Source organism: Phyllobates terribilis, unplaced genomic scaffold (assembly GCF_046119375.1).
Source record: "Phyllobates terribilis strain yellow unplaced genomic scaffold, ASM4611937v1 Scaffold_13__5_contigs__length_258822181, whole genome shotgun sequence".
NCBI lineage: Eukaryota > Metazoa > Chordata > Amphibia > Anura > Dendrobatidae > Phyllobates > Phyllobates terribilis.
In genome coordinates this window covers 94,056,753-94,076,100 of record NW_027362773.1, presented here as the reverse complement: position 1 = coordinate 94,076,100, position 19,348 = coordinate 94,056,753, and positions in this window count along the sequence as shown.

The window sequence follows — 19,348 nt, the reverse complement described above, 5'->3', positions numbered from 1 at the left end:
AAGGAGCTCTGAAGGAGCAGAAGCGAGTGCCAGGGGTTGGAAGCTAGATAGCTCGCCCTGGCTGAAGACATTAAGACCGGACACGGAGTCCGAGGCTGTGGGGACATCCAGGTCCAGCAGCAGAATCCAACCGGCAGGTGAGCACCACACGGTATACTCAGGGACGTGGGCTACTTCTACCCGCACACAGTAAGGTAGCCAGGAAAGAGTACAGATAGACGGGGAGGCCTACAACTCCACCTGGCCAGGGGAGATCCTGCTAGCTCTCAGACTGACCAGGCCTCTACTGCTAGCCAGTACTCCCGGGAGGGTCTGCTTTATAACATCAGTAAAGACCCTGAACTGCACTGCACGGACTCTGAGTTATTCCTGCTGCGCTCGTGCAGCATCACTCCCATCATCCACACTAACTGCCCTGAGGCTATACTCCTCCCGTGGGGAGTCATCCCGTTCTTAGCTGCACACACAACACCGGCCTCAGCGGTCTGCCTTGCAGCGGCGGTCCCCACTGACCGCAATCCACGGGTGGCGTAGTCGGACTATTATCTCACTAATAAGACTGCCACTGAATTGACCACCCTGGGCACGGACCGGGTCAGCGCCACGGAGACTACAACCCCCAGCGATCCGGCTCCGGGTATTCCCTGCACAACACAGGCCCAGGGGGCGCGTCATACATAGGGGGCAGTATTATAGTAGTGATATTCTTGTACATAGGGGGCAGTATTATAGAAGTGATATTCTTGTACATAGGGGGCAGTATTATAGTAGTTATATTCTTATACATAGGGGACAATATTATAGTAGTTATATTCTTGTACATAGGAGCATTATGTACATAGGGGACAGTATTATAGTAGCTATATTCTTGTACATAGGAGGCAGCATTATAGTAGTTATATTGTTGTACATAGGAGCAGTATTATAGTAGTTATATTCTTTTACATAGGGGGCAGTATTATAGTAGTTATATTCTTGTACATAGGAGCAGTATTATAGTAGTTATATTCTTGTTCATAGTAGGCAGCATTATGCTAGTTATATTCTTGTACACAGGAGCAGTATTATAGTAGTTATATTCTCGTACATAGGGGGCAGTATTATAGTAGTTATATTCTTGTGCATAGGAGCAGTATTATAGTAGTTATATTCTTGTGCATAGGGAGCAGTATTATAGTAGTTATATTATTGTACATAGGGAGCAGTATTATAGCAGTTATATTCTTGTTCATAGGAGGCAGTATTATGCCAGTTATATTCTTGTACACAAGGGCAGTATTATAGTAGTTACTGTATATTCTTGTACATAGGAGCAGTATTATAGTAGTTATATTCTTGTACATAGGAAGCAGTATTATAGTAGTTATATTCTTTTACATAGGGGGCAGTATTATAGTAGTTATATTCTTGTATATAGGGGCAGTATTGTAGTAGTTATATTCTTGTAAATAGGGGCAGTATTATAGTAGTTATATTCTTGTACATAGGGGGCAGTATTATAGTAGTTATATTCTTGTACATAGTGGGCAGTATTATAGTAGTTATATTCTTGTACATAGGGGCAGTATTATTGCAGTTATATTCTTGTACATAGGAGCAGTATTATAGTAGTTATATTCTTGTATATAGGAGCAGTATTATAGTAGTTATATTCTTGTACATAGGAGCAGTATTATAGTAGTTATATTCTTGTACATAGGGGGCAGTATTATAGTAGTTATATTCTTGTACATAGGGGACAGTATTATTGTAGTTATATTCTTGTACATAGGGGGCAGTATTATAGTAGTTATATTCTTGTCCATAGGAGAGGATAGACTTGTTTTTGTGAGCTGCCAGCAGGGCGGAGGCATGGCTTCTGACCCAGGTGGAGGGGAGGGGAGCTGGGCTGATGATCCTGGGAAAGCCCCTGGTCTGGAGTCTGGCCTGCAGCCTGCACCTGAAGGTAATGGAAAGCTGGAGATAGTGGCTGGTGAGTCTTCTAAACCTGCTTGTTATGTTGGAGGATTAAATGCTAAAGTAACAAGGCAAAGTATATTTAAGCTTGAATTGCAAATCAGCAAACTAAAAGAAGAAATTAAGAAAGAGACTGATCCTAAGGTAAAACTGATGAAGTGCGAGTGTCTGGATGATTGCAGCCGAGAGCTGGTGATCAGGAAAGAAAAACTGGAGAAACGTTTAATCTCTGTGCCCAGAAAGGAGACTTGGGCTAAAGAGAAAAAGAAAGAATCCGGAGCGCAGACTGTGAGCAGAAAACGCTTCATAGGGAATAAGGACATGAAATATAAAACTGTACAGTATTGTGGAGCAAGGAAGCCCAGTGAGAAGTGCAGCGCTGATATCAGGGGCACAATGTGAGGGGTCTGAGACACCAGAAAATGCTTGGAATGCTGCAGAGGAAAAAGTGCCAGCAAACGAGGGGTTAACTGCAGTCACCTCTGTATGCAGCAATAAAGTGAGCACAGCTCCTGAGAGTGAGAAAGAAAGTGCACCCTGTACTGATACTGTGAGTGAGACCCCAATCAATGGTGCAAGTGAATGTCTGTCTGCAACAGAAAGTACAAATGTTATAATGGACTCTGAACCCTCCATATCAGTGAATGGAGACAATATTGTACAACAGTCAGGGGTGATGGACTCTATGTCATGTATGTCAGTGAATGGAGAACACATTGTGCAACAAACAGTAATGGATCTGGGTGTTGTTGCAGCACAGTCAGGTGTCAGTAATCATGGAGCTAGGGAGAGCTCCAGCAGTGGTGGAGATCTCCAGCATTGATCCACCTGCATTTAGGAAAAGCTCCAGCACTGATCCACCTGCGGCTGGGAAAAGCTCCAGCACTGATCCACCTGCAGTTGGGAAAAGCTCCAGCACTGATCCACCTGCGGCTGGGGAAAGCCACAGCACTGACCCATCTGCTGACCATCAGTTCAGGAGACTGTTCTCCAATGTCACCAGACCAGTGAACCCCCCCCCACCTCAGAGGAGAAACGCAGTCAGGATAAAATACACAGGGCCAGAGGAAAACATCCCATCCAGAATTTACATTGGGAAAGTTCTCCTGAAAGAGTTCATGAAGTTTAATGCGTCTGAGGTCTACGCTCTGATCCATATCCCATCCAGCTGAATCTATGACATCAGCTTTAAGCTCCAGTGCGATCTGGATTTGTTCTGGAATATTTATGACACCAGAGAAAATAAGATCTGGGATCACCACCATTGTATCCAGCTGTCTAAGCCGCAGGAGATAACGGCCACTGTCCTGTTCCAGTCTGAGGTGGTGGCGCTGGCGGATCTGCAGCCCTGGCTGAACCAGCAGTGCAATGTGAGAAGTCATCCCGACAAGATCTATGATGAGGAGCAGATATGGAATGGAGGATATACAGTGAAAATCCAGCTGATACAAGAGAGCGGTGTGACCAGACACCTGCCACACTCCTTCTACCTGGGCTCAGAGAGGGGGATCTGCTACTACCCTAGTCAGCTACGTCTGTGCCATAGATGTGGGGGCCGGCACCTCGCCATAAACTGCTCTCGTATCACATGCTCATTATGTGGACAGTTCGGTCATACAAAGGACAAATGCACAGGACCCGTCATCTGTAACCTGTGCTCAGAACAAGGGCATACGTTCCGGGATTGCCGGCATGCAGAACATAATAAATATAATGGCCAGACCTCCTCAGAAGTTATACAGGAAGATGTCACCAGAGGTTCTGATGTTGTCCCAGAAGCCGGTATGGATGAGGATAGAAGTGACAGTATTAGTGAACCTGCTCCAGAGTCTCATGTACTAACGGATGCTGCACTACTAGGACCACCAGCCACTGAAGTACCACCTAAAGGCCCACCAGCCACTAAAGAAAGACCTAAACCGCCATCAGCCACTATAATAAGACCTAGGCTTCGATCAGCCACTAAAGTAGGGCCTAAAATGCCAGTTGTTAAAGAGAGGCCTAAGGTGTCCAGAAAGCCTGTCACCAAACCAACCAAGCATCAGCCCAGTACATCTCTGGAAGCAGTTAGTCTGCCTGTACTGTCCAATGTGGATGAGGAAGGCTTTGTGACCGTAAAAAGAAAAAATGCATCTGTGGATCCCACCAGAAAAGTCACAACAGTACAGAAAACCTCTGAGTCTCCAGTAATGGTGATAAGTCCTGGACGTTACAATGTGCTGGGAGAAGACCAAGAAGAAGGGGCACAAATGGAGCAAAGTCCTTCATACATCTTAGAAAATGTCTCTGATGAGGTGGATCCTGACCCTCCCGTGTCCACAAAGAGATGGGGCACTGCAGGTGACCAAAAAGTCTAAGTGATCAGGATGCGGCTGAGAATAAGCTCCATTAATGTGAACAGTGTGAGGACTGCGAGCCGGCGGCAGGCGATTTACCAGCGTTTGTCTGACGAGAGATCGAACGTCTTCTTCTTGCAGGAGACGTATCTGAAGTGTAATTCTCATGTGTATGCAGCCAAGAGAGACTGGAGACTTGGGCCGTCACACTGGTCCTTAGGTCTGGAGAGAAATGACGGTGTGGGGATCCTTTTTAATACCATGAATGTCCAAGTGGACAGAGTCCTGGAGATATGTCCGGGCCGCTGTCTGATGCTGGACTTTACATTGGACTCCATCCATTATAGAGCGATAAACATTTATGCTCCACAGACCAGGAAAGAGCGGAGGGAACTATTTGATCACATGAAACCATATTGCTTTACATCGAAAGTATTTATATTGTGTGGGGACTTTAATAATGTGTCCTGTAATGTGGACAAATCCAGCAGTCATAAGAAGCTAAGATATGATGAGTCGTTCCTTAATAATATAGTCCAGCAGGCCCACCTAGTAGACCCCTATGGGTCTCATCATACCAGTAAGACGTACACTTACCATAAAGGTGGTAATGCCAGTAGGATAGACCGGGTGTATATAAAGAGAGAGGTGAGATGCTCTTGTGGCGCCCCTGCGGGTTCAGTCGCCACAAAGGTACTGCATCTCACCCAGAGGTGTGGTATTTCACTCTCAGGTAAGGATGGAGTGCTGCCCGGGACCCTAACACCACTCCAACACACCACTCCAGGCCAGCAGGGGGGGGGCAAGATGCCTCTGGTCCTGCTGAGCCCCTTCCCTGGCTGGAGTGGAGGGGAACCAAGTGAGGGGGAACCATGTAGTGGGTGTGGGTGGAGGACGTAGTTCAGGGGAGCACATGAAAGGAAGCTGTATAAAAAGGGGAGCCATCTTAGAAAGACAGGCTAGTCTGAGGGAAGAAGTGAAAGGAGCAGAGGCTCTGCAGGAGCTCTGCTCCGGAGGTGGGCCTAGTGAGAGGCCCAGGACTGAGAGAGGAGAAGGAGAGATAGAAGAGGAGAGGGAGCAGGAGAAAGGCTCCAGGAACAGAAGGGATCCCAGGGGAACGGGCAGTGCTGGAGGCCACCCATATGCCCGAATCTGCCAGGCGGTGGAGGGATCGAGCCGCAGAGGGGACCGGCCCCTAAACTAGTGGAGAACTAAAAGGCTCAGCTAGGAACCGGAGGCTGTTGTACTTGCAAGGTGCAGTGGACACATCCGCAACTATATCGCCGAAAAGGTGGCCACATAGGGTCCAGGGGACTGCAGGTCGCCCCCCAAACAAGACCCGAGGCTACCGGATTGGGACACTGGTTGCAAAGCGCAGGGCAGGAGGGCGAGAGCCAGCGCAGGAAGACGACTGAGGAATGCACATAGAAAGGGGTCCTGTCAGGCACTCTTGAATTACCTGAGGGATTGCTGAACTCCTGCCTGGTGAAAGCAGCACGACGTGGGAGGTTGTAGTCCGGAACCTGTAACCTGAGGAACTTAATAACTGTGAGTAAACTCGGAAGACTGCACCCCACTGTCTCTGATTATTATCTCCGCCATCACCCCTGCACTACAACGCCCAGCACAACCTACAATATCTACACTGCCCTGGAGCTAAGCTCTACCTGTGGAGAGCCACACCATCCCTGCTGCAGTAACATCAGCTCCAGAGGACCTGCTCCGCAGTGGCGGCTCCCTTTAGCCGCATACCACAGGTGGCGTCACGAACTTTGTATATAAACTATAATCCCCTGTAAATATTCCCTTTTGATTGACCGCCCTGGGTCACGGACCGGGTCACCGCCACTGTGACATCTCCCCCAGCAACGACCGGCCCGGCACCGAGTACCCCACGGCCCAGGGGGCGCGTCACTCTCAGTACAGGATCAGCCCCCTAGAATATTCGGACCATTGTATGGTGAGTGTGACGCTGGATCTGGCCCAAGCTGTGGTCTGTGGAAAGGGTTACTGGAAGGTGAACAGCTCTGTAGTCCAAGATCCACGGTTCAGAGAGGCCTTCACCACATTCTATAATGAGCGTAGGACCTCCCAATGTATGTATGATGACACAGCTGAGTGGTGGGAGATCATGAAGAGTGACATCAAGCAGTTTATTATACGAGCAGCCAGGAGACGTAGTAATATGGATTATATGAGATACACAGCCCTGAGACTGCTCCTGAGCTGGCTATACAGCAGGATGAATGGTGGTGAGCAGGTGGACGGACGGAGCGTCAGCCATATAAAGCAGTGGATGAGGGAGCTGCAGTACGATCGCCTCAAGTCTCTCAAGGTGGAGGGACAGTTTGATAGTTGGGGCGTCCATAATCCAGATCCCTTTATTGCCTGTAAGAACAGGGTCAGTAAGAAGCTGATCACTGGCTTGTTAGATGAGAATGGGGTGAAGCAGTCAGAGCTGGAGAAAGTCCACAGGATCATTGGGGATTATTATAGAGATCTGTATAAAGGGGCTCATATTGATAGGGATGACATTAAAGCCTATCTGAAGGGGGCATCTCTGCCAATGTTAGACCCGGTGCAGGCAGATAGTATGGCCGATTCCATAACTGAGGATGAGGTGAAGAGGAGCATTGACTCCTTAAAGGCCAACAAGAGCCCAGGACTGGACGGCCTGACTAGCGAGTTTTACAGAGAGTTCAGGGATTTATTGGCTCCTGACCAGGTGCAGGTCTATAATGATTGCCTCTCTGCAGGGAATCTCCTAGAGTCCCAGTATAGCTCTGTTCTGGTTCTCCTGGCAAAGAAGGGAAATCTAAAAGATATAAAGAACTGGCGTCCACTGTCTTTGCTAAACACTGATTATAAAATCCTGGCCAAGATCTTGTATTATCAGCTGAGCGAGGTGGCGGGTGAGCTGATCATCGCCAACCAGACGTGTGGGGTGAAGGGTCGGACGATAGAGGACTCATTGCTGCTGGTGAGAGAAGCTGTGATGTACATTAAGCAGCACAATGTGGGGGCGTATATTGTGGACTTAGACCAGTGTAAAGCCTTTGATAGAGTCCATCATGACTACCTGTACCAGATGTTGTTACACTATGGCCTCCCGGTGCGGTTTGTGCAGTGGCTGCAGTTTCTGTATAAGGAGGCTGTAAGCCTGCCGCTGATTAATGGTCACTTGGCCGAGCCCTTCAGGATCATGTCAGGGGTGAGGCAGGGCTGTCCTCTCAGCCCATTGTTGTATGTCTTTAGTCTGGATCCTTTCCTCAGAAAAGTGCAGGATCATAGAGATTTTACAGGGCTGAGGTGTCACCTGCAGAGTACAGTGGAGGATGTAAAGTTCTGTGCCTATGCGGATGACGTGTCGGTGGTGGTGTCTTCTAGAGATGACTGTGCGGCTCTACAGCAGGAGATGACAGCCTTCTCCAATGTGTCTAACTACTCTGTGAACAGGGAGAAGAGCGAGGCGTTGTGGTTGGGAGGTGACAGTGATGTCTTCTCTGTGCCCTTCAGAACAGTTCAGGATCAGATAAAGATTTTGGGAGTAGTGTTTGGAGCTGTAGATGATGGGAAGGTGAACTGGGAGGAGAAGCTGGTGGTGTGTGAGCAGAAGGTGCAGAGCTGGAGAAACTGGAAGCTGACGTATCTGGAGAAGGTCCGCCTGCTGAAGACCTTCCTGCTCCCGCTCTTCCTCTATATCAGTGTGGTGTTCCCGGTGCCCGATGAGTTACTCCCCAGACTTACCAATGTCTTCTTTCACTTCTTGTGGGGTAACAGAGTGAATGTGGTCAGGAGAAACATTGCCTATCTCCCCCATAAGGAGGGTGGTCTCTCCATGCCCTGTCCAGAGCTCTTCTTTAATCTCATGTTTCTTATGAAGAATTTTTCATTTTGTAAGAATTCAGAGAAGACGCCATGGTCTTGTTTGTTTAAGAGCCAGATCCAGCAGTTTGTGTCCGTGTGGTCAGTAGGGGACCTCATCAAGAGAATCTCAGGACGACTAAAGAATAATGTTTCTTAGTATGGTGTCCATGTAATAAATAAGGTCGTTAGATGGAGGATCCTGTATGATGATGTCAAGCAGCTCAGTAGGAAGGAGCTGTATAAGAACGTTCTGTCATCTCACTTTAGTGTCCATGTTCAATTGAAGGGCGCCCCAAGTCTAGATGTAAAGCAGGCTGCAAAAAATGTGCTAGATCCCAGAGTTCCCCCTCATATGAGAGATGTGGCGTGGCTGGGGCTCCATGGTAAGATGTACGTCAGAGACAACCTAAAGTGCAGGAATGTATCAGACAGATCATGTCCTAGAGTAGAGTGTCCCCATATACAGGAGACCATGGAGCATCTGCTGCTAGAGTGTCCTTTCAGTATGCAGGTATGGGAGTCTGTGCCCTTGTCCTTAATGTTACCGCACCGGGTGGGACAGTCGTATGGTCAGCTGCTGTACGGAGACTTCCAGCCTGAGCTCAGGGCGTATAACCGAAGCTCACTATATGTAATAAATGTGGTGACCATCTATCATCTGTGGTGTGCACGGTGCTGCCTGCTCATCATTAAGGAGGTCCTGTCCTGTGATACTGTCAGGTATAAGATCCTGGAAAGTCTCAAGTCAGTGTATAAGAAGGACATAAAGATTAACTCAGGTAATGTGAACTGGAGGAACATTCATGTAGCGGCATTTATCAATGTTATCTAATGTTATTGTGTAAGTGATGTAACAACACAGTATTTATTTTCTTTAATATTTATTATTTTGTGATTTTAATGTAATTATTCTGTAATATTTGGTTGTCAGTTTTTAAATAAAAAGATCATTATAGTAGTTATATTCTTGTACATAGGAGCAGTATTAGGCTGTGTGCCCACGATGAGTTTTTAATGCGTTTCCGCAGCGTTTTTGCAGCATGGTAGAAGGGCAGCAATGTCCCCCAATGATAATCCGCATGTGCTGTGCACATGCTGCGGAAATTTCCGCTGCGGATTATCATTGCGGAAAAAAACGCAGCACTACCAATTATTTTGCAGAAGGGGTGCGTTTTCGCCGCCATTGACTTGAATTAGAACGCGCCAATTCCGCATCGCTGCATCTGTACTTGCATAATTGGCGCGTTCTAATGTACGGATGGTACCCAGGTGTAGAGGAGAGAAGACTCTCCTCCACACCCAGGTACCATAGAAACTGTAAAAACAAGAATAAAATTAAAAATAAAGATTATATTTACCTTCCGACGGCCCCCGGTCTCCTTCCCTGTGCTTGCGGGCAGGACTGAAGGACCTGCGGTGACGTCACAGTCATGTGACGGCAGGTCTTTCAGTGCAGTATCCCGCGATCAGCTGGCAGCCAGGAAGGAGCGCAGCAACACACGCCGGGCCATCGGAAGGTAAGTATAGGTTTATTTTTTTATTTTTAACCATTCTCTCGGGTCACGCTATATAAATCCATGCTGTTTGCATGGATTTATATAGTGTGAACTAGTTGTCAAGCACTTTCCAAGTGATGCTAAAATCGCTTGGAAAGCGCATGTGAATCCGCATGTATTTCGCAGGAAAAACGCATGTACAATCTGCATGCGTTTTTTCTGCCAGAGAGATGCAGAACTGCTGCAGAAATTTTCTGCTTCATTTCTGCATCGTGGGCACATAGCTTTATAGTAGTTATATTCTTGTACATAGGAGGCAGTATTATAGTAGTTATATTCTTGTACATAGGAGGCAGTATTATAGTAGTTATATTCTTGTACATAGGAGCAGTATTATAGTAGTTATATTCTTGTACATAGGAGCGGTATTATAGTAGTTATATTCTTGTACATAGGGGCAGTATTATAGTAGTTATATTCTTGTACATAGGGAGCAATATTATACTAGTTATATTCTTGTACATAGGGAGCAATATTATACTAGTTATATTCTTGTACATAGGAGCGGTATTATAGTAGTTATATTCTTGTGCATAGGGGCAGTATTATAGTAGTTATATTCTTGTACATAGGGGCAGTATTATAGTAGTTATATTCTTGTACATAGGAGCAGTATTATAGTAGTTATATTCTTGTACATAGGGGGCAGTATTATAGTAGTTATATTCTTGTACATAGGGGCAGTATTATAGTAGTTATATTCTTGTACATAGGGGGCAGTATTATAGTAGTTATATTCTTCTACATAGGGGCAGTATTATAGTAGTTATATTCTTGTACATAGGGAGCAATATTATACTAGTTATATTCTTGTACATAGGGGCAGTATTATAGTAGTTATATTCTTGTACATAGGAGGCAGTATTATAGTAGTTATATTCTTGTACATAGGGGGCAGTATTATAGTAGTTATATTCTTGTACATAGGGAGCAATATTATACTAGTTATATTCTTGTACATAGGAGCGGTATTATAGTAGTTATATTCTTGTGCATAGGGGCAGTATTATAGTAGTTATATTCTTGTACATAGGGGCAGTATTATAGTAGTTATATTCTTGTACATAGGAGCAGTATTATAGTAGTTATATTCTTGTACATAGGGGGCAGTATTATAGTAGTTATATTCTTGTACATAGGGGCAGTATTATAGTAGTTATATTCTTGTACATAGGGAGCAATATTATACTAGATATATTCTTGTACATAGGGGCAGTATTATAGTAGTTATATTCTTGTACATAGGAGGCAGTATTATAGTAGTTATATTCTTGTACATAGGGGCAGTATTATAGTAGTTATATTCTTGTACATAGGGAGCAATATTATACTAGTTATATTCTTGTACATAGGGGCAGTATTATAGTAGTTATATTCTTGTACATAGGAGCAGTATTATAGTAGTTATATTCTTGTACATAGGGGGCAGTATTATAGTGGTTATATTCTTGTACATAGGGGCAGTATTATAGTAGCTATATTCTTGTACATAGGGGGCAGTATTATAGTAGTTATATTCTTGTACATACGGGCAGTATTATAGTAGTTATATTCTTGTACATAGGGAGCAATATTATGCTAGTTATATTCTTGTACATAGGGGCAGTATTATAGTAGCTATATTCTTGTACATGGGGCAGTATTATAGTAGTTATATTCTTGTACATAGCGGTAGTATTATAGTAGTTATATTCTTGTACATAGGGGGCAGTATTATAGTAGTTATATTCTTGTACATAGGGGGCAGTATTATAGTAGTTATATTCTTGTACATAGGAGCAGTATTATAGTAGTTATATTCTTGTACATAGGGGGCAGTATTATAGTAGTTATATTCTTGTACATAGGGGCAGTATTATAGTAGTTATATTCTTGTACATAGGGGCAGTATTATAGTAGTTATATTCTTGTACATAGGGGCAGTATTATAGTAGTTATATTCTTGTACATAGGGGGCAGTATTATAGTAGTTATATTCTTGTACATAGGGGCAATATTATAGTAGTTATATTCTTGTACATAGGGAGCAATATTATACTAGTTATATTCTTGTACATAGGGGCAGTATTATAGTAGTTATATTCTTGTACATAGGAAGCAGTATTATAGTAGTTATATTCTTGTACATAGGGAGCAGTATTATAGTAGTTATATTCTTGTACATAGGAGGCAGTATTATAGTAGTTATATTCTTGTACATAGGAGGCAGTATTATAGTAGTTATATTCTTGTACATAGGAGGCAGTATTATAGTAGTTATATTCTTGTACATAGGAGCAGTATTATAGTAGTTATATTCTTGTACATAGGGGGCAGTATTATAGTAGTTATATTCTTGTACATAGGGGCAGTATTATAGTTTTTATATTCTTGTACATAGGGGGTAGTATTATAGTAGTTATATTCTTGTACATAGGGGCAGTATTATAGTAGTTATATTCTTGTACATAGGGAGCAATATTATACTAGTTATATTCTTGTACATAGGGGCAGTATTATAGTAGTTATATTCTTGTACATAGGAGGCAGTATTATAGTAGTTATATTCTTGTACATAGGGAGCAATATTATACTAGTTATATTCTTGTACATAGGAGCGGTATTATAGTAGTTATATTCTTGTACATATGGGCAGTATTATAGTAGTTATATTCTTGTACATATGGGCAGTATTATAGTAGTTATATTCTTGTACATAGGAGCAGTATTATAGTAGTTATATTCTTGTACATAGGAGCAGTATTATAGTAGTTATATTCTTGTACATAGGGGGCAGTATTATAGTAGTTATATTCTTGTACATAGGGGCAGTATTATAGTAGTTATATTCTTGTACATAGGGGGCAGTATTATAGTAGTTATATTCTTGTACATAGCGGTAGTATTATAGTAGTTATATTATTGTACATAGGGGTCAGTATTATAGTAGTTATATTATTGTACATAGGGGGCAGTATTATAGTAGTTATATTCTCGTACATAGGGGCAGTATTATAGTAGTTATATTCTTGTACATAGGAGCAGTATTATAGTAGTTATATTCTTGTACATAGGGGGCAGTATTATAGTAGTTATATTCTTGTACATAGGGGCAGTATTATAGTAGTTATATTCTTGTACATAGGGGCAGTATTATAGTAGTTATATTCTTGTACATAGGGGCAGTATTATAGTATTTATATTCTTGTACATAGGGGCAGTATTATAGTAGTTATATTCTTGCACATAGGGGCAGTATTATAGTAGTTATATTCTTGTACATAGGGGCAGTATTATAGTAGTTATATTCTTGTACATAGGGAGCAATATTATACTAGTTATATTCTTGTACATAGGGGCAGTATTATAGTAGTTATATTCTTGTACATAGGAGGCAGTATTATAGTAGTTATATTCTTGTACATAGGGGGCAGTATTATAGTAGTTATATTCTTGTACATAGGAGGCAGTATTATAGTAGTTATATTCTTGTACATAGGAGGCAGTATTATAGTAGTTATATTCTTGTACATAGCGGTAGTATTATAGTAGTTATATTCTTGTACATAGGGGGCAGTATTATAGTAGTTATATTCTTGTACATAGGGGGCAGTATTATAGTAGTTATATTCTTGTACATAGGAGCAGTATTATAGTAGTTATATTCTTGTACATAGGGGGCAGTATTATAGTAGTTATATTCTTGTACATAGGGGCAGTATTATAGTAGTTATATTCTTGTACATAGGGGCAGTATTATAGTAGTTATATTCTTGTACATAGGGGCAGTATTATAGTAGTTATATTCTTGTACATAGGGGCAGTATTATAGTAGTTATATTCTTGTACATAGGGGGCAGTATTATAGTAGTTATATTCTTGTACATAGGGGCAATATTATAGTAGTTATATTCTTGTACATAGGGAGCAATATTATACTAGTTATATTCTTGTACATAGGGGCAGTATTATAGTAGTTATATTCTTGTACATAGGAAGCAGTATTATAGTAGTTATATTCTTGTACATAGGGAGCAGTATTATAGTAGTTATATTCTTGTACATAGGAGGCAGTATTATAGTAGTTATATTCTTGTACATAGGAGGCAGTATTATAGTAGTTATATTCTTGTACATAGGAGGCAGTATTATAGTAGTTATATTCTTGTACATAGGAGCAGTATTATAGTAGTTATATTCTTGTACATAGGGGGCAGTATTATAGTAGTTATATTCTTGTACATAGGGGCAGTATTATAGTTTTTATATTCTTGTACATAGGGGGCAGTATTATAGTAGTTATATTCTTGTACATAGGGGCAGTATTATAGTAGTTATATTCTTGTACATAGGGAGCAATATTATACTAGTTATATTCTTGTACATAGGGGCAGTATTATAGTAGTTATATTCTTGTACATAGGAGGCAGTATTATAGTAGTTATATTCTTGTACATAGGGAGCAATATTATACTAGTTATATTCTTGTACATAGGAGCGGTATTATAGTAGTTATATTCTTGTACATATGGGCAGTATTATAGTAGTTATATTCTTGTACATATGGGCAGTATTATAGTAGTTATATTCTTGTACATAGGAGCAGTATTATAGTAGTTATATTCTTGTACATAGGAGCAGTATTATAGTAGTTATATTCTTGTACATAGGGGGCAGTATTATAGTAGTTATATTCTTGTACATAGGGGCAGTATTATAGTAGTTATATTCTTGTACATAGGGGGCAGTATTATAGTAGTTATATTCTTGTACATAGCGGTAGTATTATAGTAGTTATATTATTGTACATAGGGGTCAGTATTATAGTAGTTATATTATTGTACATAGGGGGCAGTATTATAGTAGTTATATTCTCGTACATAGGGGCAGTATTATAGTAGTTATATTCTTGTACATAGGAGCAGTATTATAGTAGTTATATTCTTGTACATAGAGGGCAGTATTATAGTAGTTATATTCTTGTACATAGGGGCAGTATTATAGTAGTTATATTCTTGTACATAGGGGCAGTATTATAGTAGTTATATTCTTGTACATAGGGGCAGTATTATAGTATTTATATTCTTGTACATAGGGGCAGTATTATAGTAGTTATATTCTTGCACATAGGGGCAGTATTATAGTAGTTATATTCTTGTACATAGGGGCAGTATTATAGTAGTTATATTCTTGTACATAGGGAGCAATATTATACTAGTTATATTCTTGTACATAGGGGCAGTATTATAGTAGTTATATTCTTGTACATAGGAGGCAGTATTATAGTAGTTATATTCTTGTACATAGGGGGCAGTATTATAGTAGTTATATTCTTGTACATAGGAGGCAGTATTATAGTAGTTATATTCTTGTACATAGGAGGCAGTATTATAGTAGTTATATTCTTGTACATAGGGGGCAGTATTATAGTAGTTATATTCTTGTACATAGGGAGCAATATTATACTAGTTATATTCTTGTACATAGGAGCGGTATTATAGTAGTTATATTCTTGTGCATAGGGGCAGTATTATAGTAGTTATATTCTTGTACATAGAAGCAGTATTATAGTAGTTATATTCTTGTACATAGGGGCAGTATTATAGTAGTTATATTCTTGTACATAGGAGCAGTATTATAGTAGTTATATTCTTGCACATAGGGGGCAGTATTATAGTAGTTATATTCTTGTACATAGGAGCAGTATTATAGTAGTTATATTCTTGTACATAGGGGGCAGTATTATAGTAGTTATATTCTTGTACATAGGGGCAGTATTATAGTAGTTATATTCTTGTACATAGGGAGCAATATTATACTAGTTATATTCTTGTACATAGGGGCAGTATTATAGTAGTTATATTCTTGTACATAGGAGGCAGTATTATAGTAGTTATATTCTTGTACATAGGGGGCAGTATTATAGTAGTTATATTCTTGTACATAGGGAGCAATATTATACTAGTTATATTCTTGTACATAGGAGCGGTATTATAGTAGTTATATTCTTGTACATAGGGGCAGTATTATAGTAGTTATATTCTTGTACATAGGAGCGGTATTATAGTAGTTATATTCTTGTGCATAGGGGCAGTATTATAGTAGTTATATTCTTGTACATAGAAGCAGTATTATAGTAGTTATATTCTTGTACATAGGGGCAGTATTATAGTACTTATATTTTTGTACATAGGGGGCAGTATTATAGTAGTTATATTCTTGTACATAGGGAGCAATAGTATACTAGTTATATTCTTGTACATAGGAGCGGTATTATAGTAGTTATATTCTTGTGCATAGGGGCAGTATTATAGTAGTTATATTCTTGTACATAGAAGCAGTATTATAGTAGTTATATTCTTGTACATAGGGGCAGTATTATAGTAGTTATATTTTTGTACATAGGGGGCAGTATTATAGTAGTTATATTCTTGTACATAGGGAGCAATAGTATACTAGTTATATTCTTGTACATAGGAGCGGTATTATAGTAGTTATATTCTTGTGCATAGGGGCAGTATTATAGCAGTTATATTCTTGTACATAGAAGCAGTATTATAGCAGTTATATTCTTGTACATAGGGGCAGTATTATAGTAGTTATATTCTTGTACATAGGGGGCAGTATTATAGTAGTTATATTCTTGTACATAGGGGCAGTATTATAGTAGTTATATTCTTGTACATAGGGGGCAGTATTATAGTAGTTATATTCTTGTACATAGGGGCAGTATTATAGTAGTTATATTCTTGTACATAGGGAGCAATATTATACTAGTTATATTCTTGTACATAGGGGCAGTATTATAGTAGTTATATTCTTGTACATAGGAGGCAGTATTATAGTAGTTATATTTTTGTACATAGGGGGCAGTATTATAGTAGTTATATTGTTGTACATAGGGAGCAATATTATACTAGTTATATTCTTGCACATAGGAGCGGTATTATAGTAGTTATATTCTTGTACATAGGGGCAGTATTATAGTAGTTATATCCTTGTACATAGGAGCAGTATTATAGTAGTTATATTCTTGTACATAGGGGGCAGTATTATAGTAGTTATATTCTTGTACATAGGGGCAGTATTATAGTAGTTATATTCTTGTACATAGGGGGCAGTATTATAGTAGTTATATTCTTGTACATAGGGGCAGTATTATAGTAGTTATATTCTTGTACATAGGGAGCAATATTATGCTAGTTATATTCTTGTACATAGGGGCAGTATTATAGTAGCTATATTCTTGTACATAGGGGCAGTATTATAGTAGTTATATTCTTGTACATAGCGGTAGTATTATAGTAGTTATATTCTTGTACATAGGGGGCAGTATTATAGTAGTTATATTCTTGTACATAGGGGCAGTATTATAGTAGTTATATTCTTGTACATAGCAGCAGTATTATAGTAGTTATATTCTTGTACATAGGGGCAGTATTATAGTAGTTATATTCTTGTACATAGGGGCAGTATTATAGTAGTTATATTCTTGTACATAGGGGCAGTATTATAGTAGTTATATTCTTGTACATAGGGGCAGTATTATAGTAGTTATATTCTTGTACATAGGGGCAGTATTATAGTAGTTATATTCTTGTACATAGGGAGCAATATTATACTAGTTATATTCTTGTACATAGGGGCAGTATTATAGTAGTTATATTCTTGTACATAGGAGGCAGTATTATAGTAGTTATATTCTTGTACATAGGGGGCAGTATTATAGTAGTTATATTCTTGTACATAGGGAGCAATATTATACTAGTTATATTCTTGTACATAGGAGCGGTATTATAGTAGTTATATTCTTGTGCATAGGGGCAGTATTATAGTAGTTATATTCTTGTACATAGGGGCAGTATTATAGTAGTTATATTCTTGTACATAGGAGCAGTATTATAGTAGTTATATTCTTGTACATAGGGGGCAGTATTATAGTAGTTATATTCTTGTACATAGGGGCAGTATTATAGTAGTTATATTCTTGTACATAGGGGGCAGTATTATAGTAGTTATATTCTTCTACATAGGGGCAGTATTATAGTAGTTATATTCTTGTACATAGGGAGCAATATTATACTAGATATATTCTTGTACATAGGGGCAGTATTATAGTAGTTATATTCTTGTACATAGGGGCAGTATTATAGTAGTTATATTCTTGTACATAGGAGGCAGTATTATAGTAGTTATATTCTTGTACATAGGGGGCAGTATTATAGTAGTTATATTCTTGTACATAGGGAGCAATATTATACTAGTTATATTCTTGTACATAGGGGCAGTATTATAGTAGTTATATTCTTGTACATAGGAGCAGTATTATAGTAGTTATATTCTTGTACATAGGGGCCATATTATAGTGGTTATATTCTTGTACATAGGGGCAGTATTATAGTAGTTATATTCTTGTACATAGGGGGCAGTATTATAGTAGTTATATTCTTGTACATAGGGGCAGTATTATAGTAGTTATATTCTTGTACATAGGGAGCAATATTATGCTAGTTATATTCTTGTACATAGGGGCAGTATTATAGTAGCTATATTCTTGTACATGGGGCAGTATTATAGTAGTTATATTCTTGTACATAGCGGTAGTATTATAGTAGTTATATTCTTGTACATAGGGGGCAGTATTATAGTAGTTATATTCTTGTACATAGGGGGCAGTATTATAGTAGTTATATTCTTGTACATAGGAGCAGTATTATAGTAGTTATATTCTTGTACATAGGGGGCAGTATTATAGTAGTTATATTCTTGTACATAGGGGCAGTATTATAGTAGTTATATTCTTGTACATAGGGGGCAGTATTATAGTAGTTATATTCTTGTACATAGGGGCAGTATTATAGTAGTTATATTCTTGTACATAGGGGGCAGTATTATAGTAGTTATATTCTTGTACATAGGGGCAGTATTATAGTAGTTATATTCTTGTACATAGGGAGCAATATTATGCTAGTTATATTCTTGTACATAGGGGCAGTATTATAGTAGCTATATTCTTGTACATAGGGGCATTATTATAGTAGTTATATTCTTGTACATAGCGGTAGTATTATAGTAGTTATATTATTGTACATAGGGGTCAGTATTATAGTAGTTATATTATTGTACATAGGGGGCAGTATTATAGTAGTTATATTCTCGTACATAGGGGCAGTATTATAGTAGTTATATTCTTGTACATAGGGGCAGTATTATAGTAGTTATATTCTTGTACATAGGGGCAGTATTATAGTATTTATATTCTTGTACATAGGGGCAGTATTATAGTAGTTATATTCTTGCACATAGGGGCAGTATTATAGTAGTTATATTCTTGTACATAGGGGCAGTATTATAGTAGTTATATTCTTGTACATAGGGAGCAATATTATACTAGTTATATTCTTGTACATAGGGGCAGTATTATAGTAGTTATATTCTTGTACATAGGAGGCAGTATTATAGTAGTTATATTCTTGTACATAGGGGGCAGTATTATAGTAGTTATATTCTTGTACATAGGAGGCAGTATTATAGTAGTTATATTCTTGTACATAGGAGGCAGTATTATAGTAGTTATATTCTTGTACATAGGGGGCAGTATTATAGTAGTTATATTCTTGTACATAGGGAGCAATATTATACTAGTTATATTCT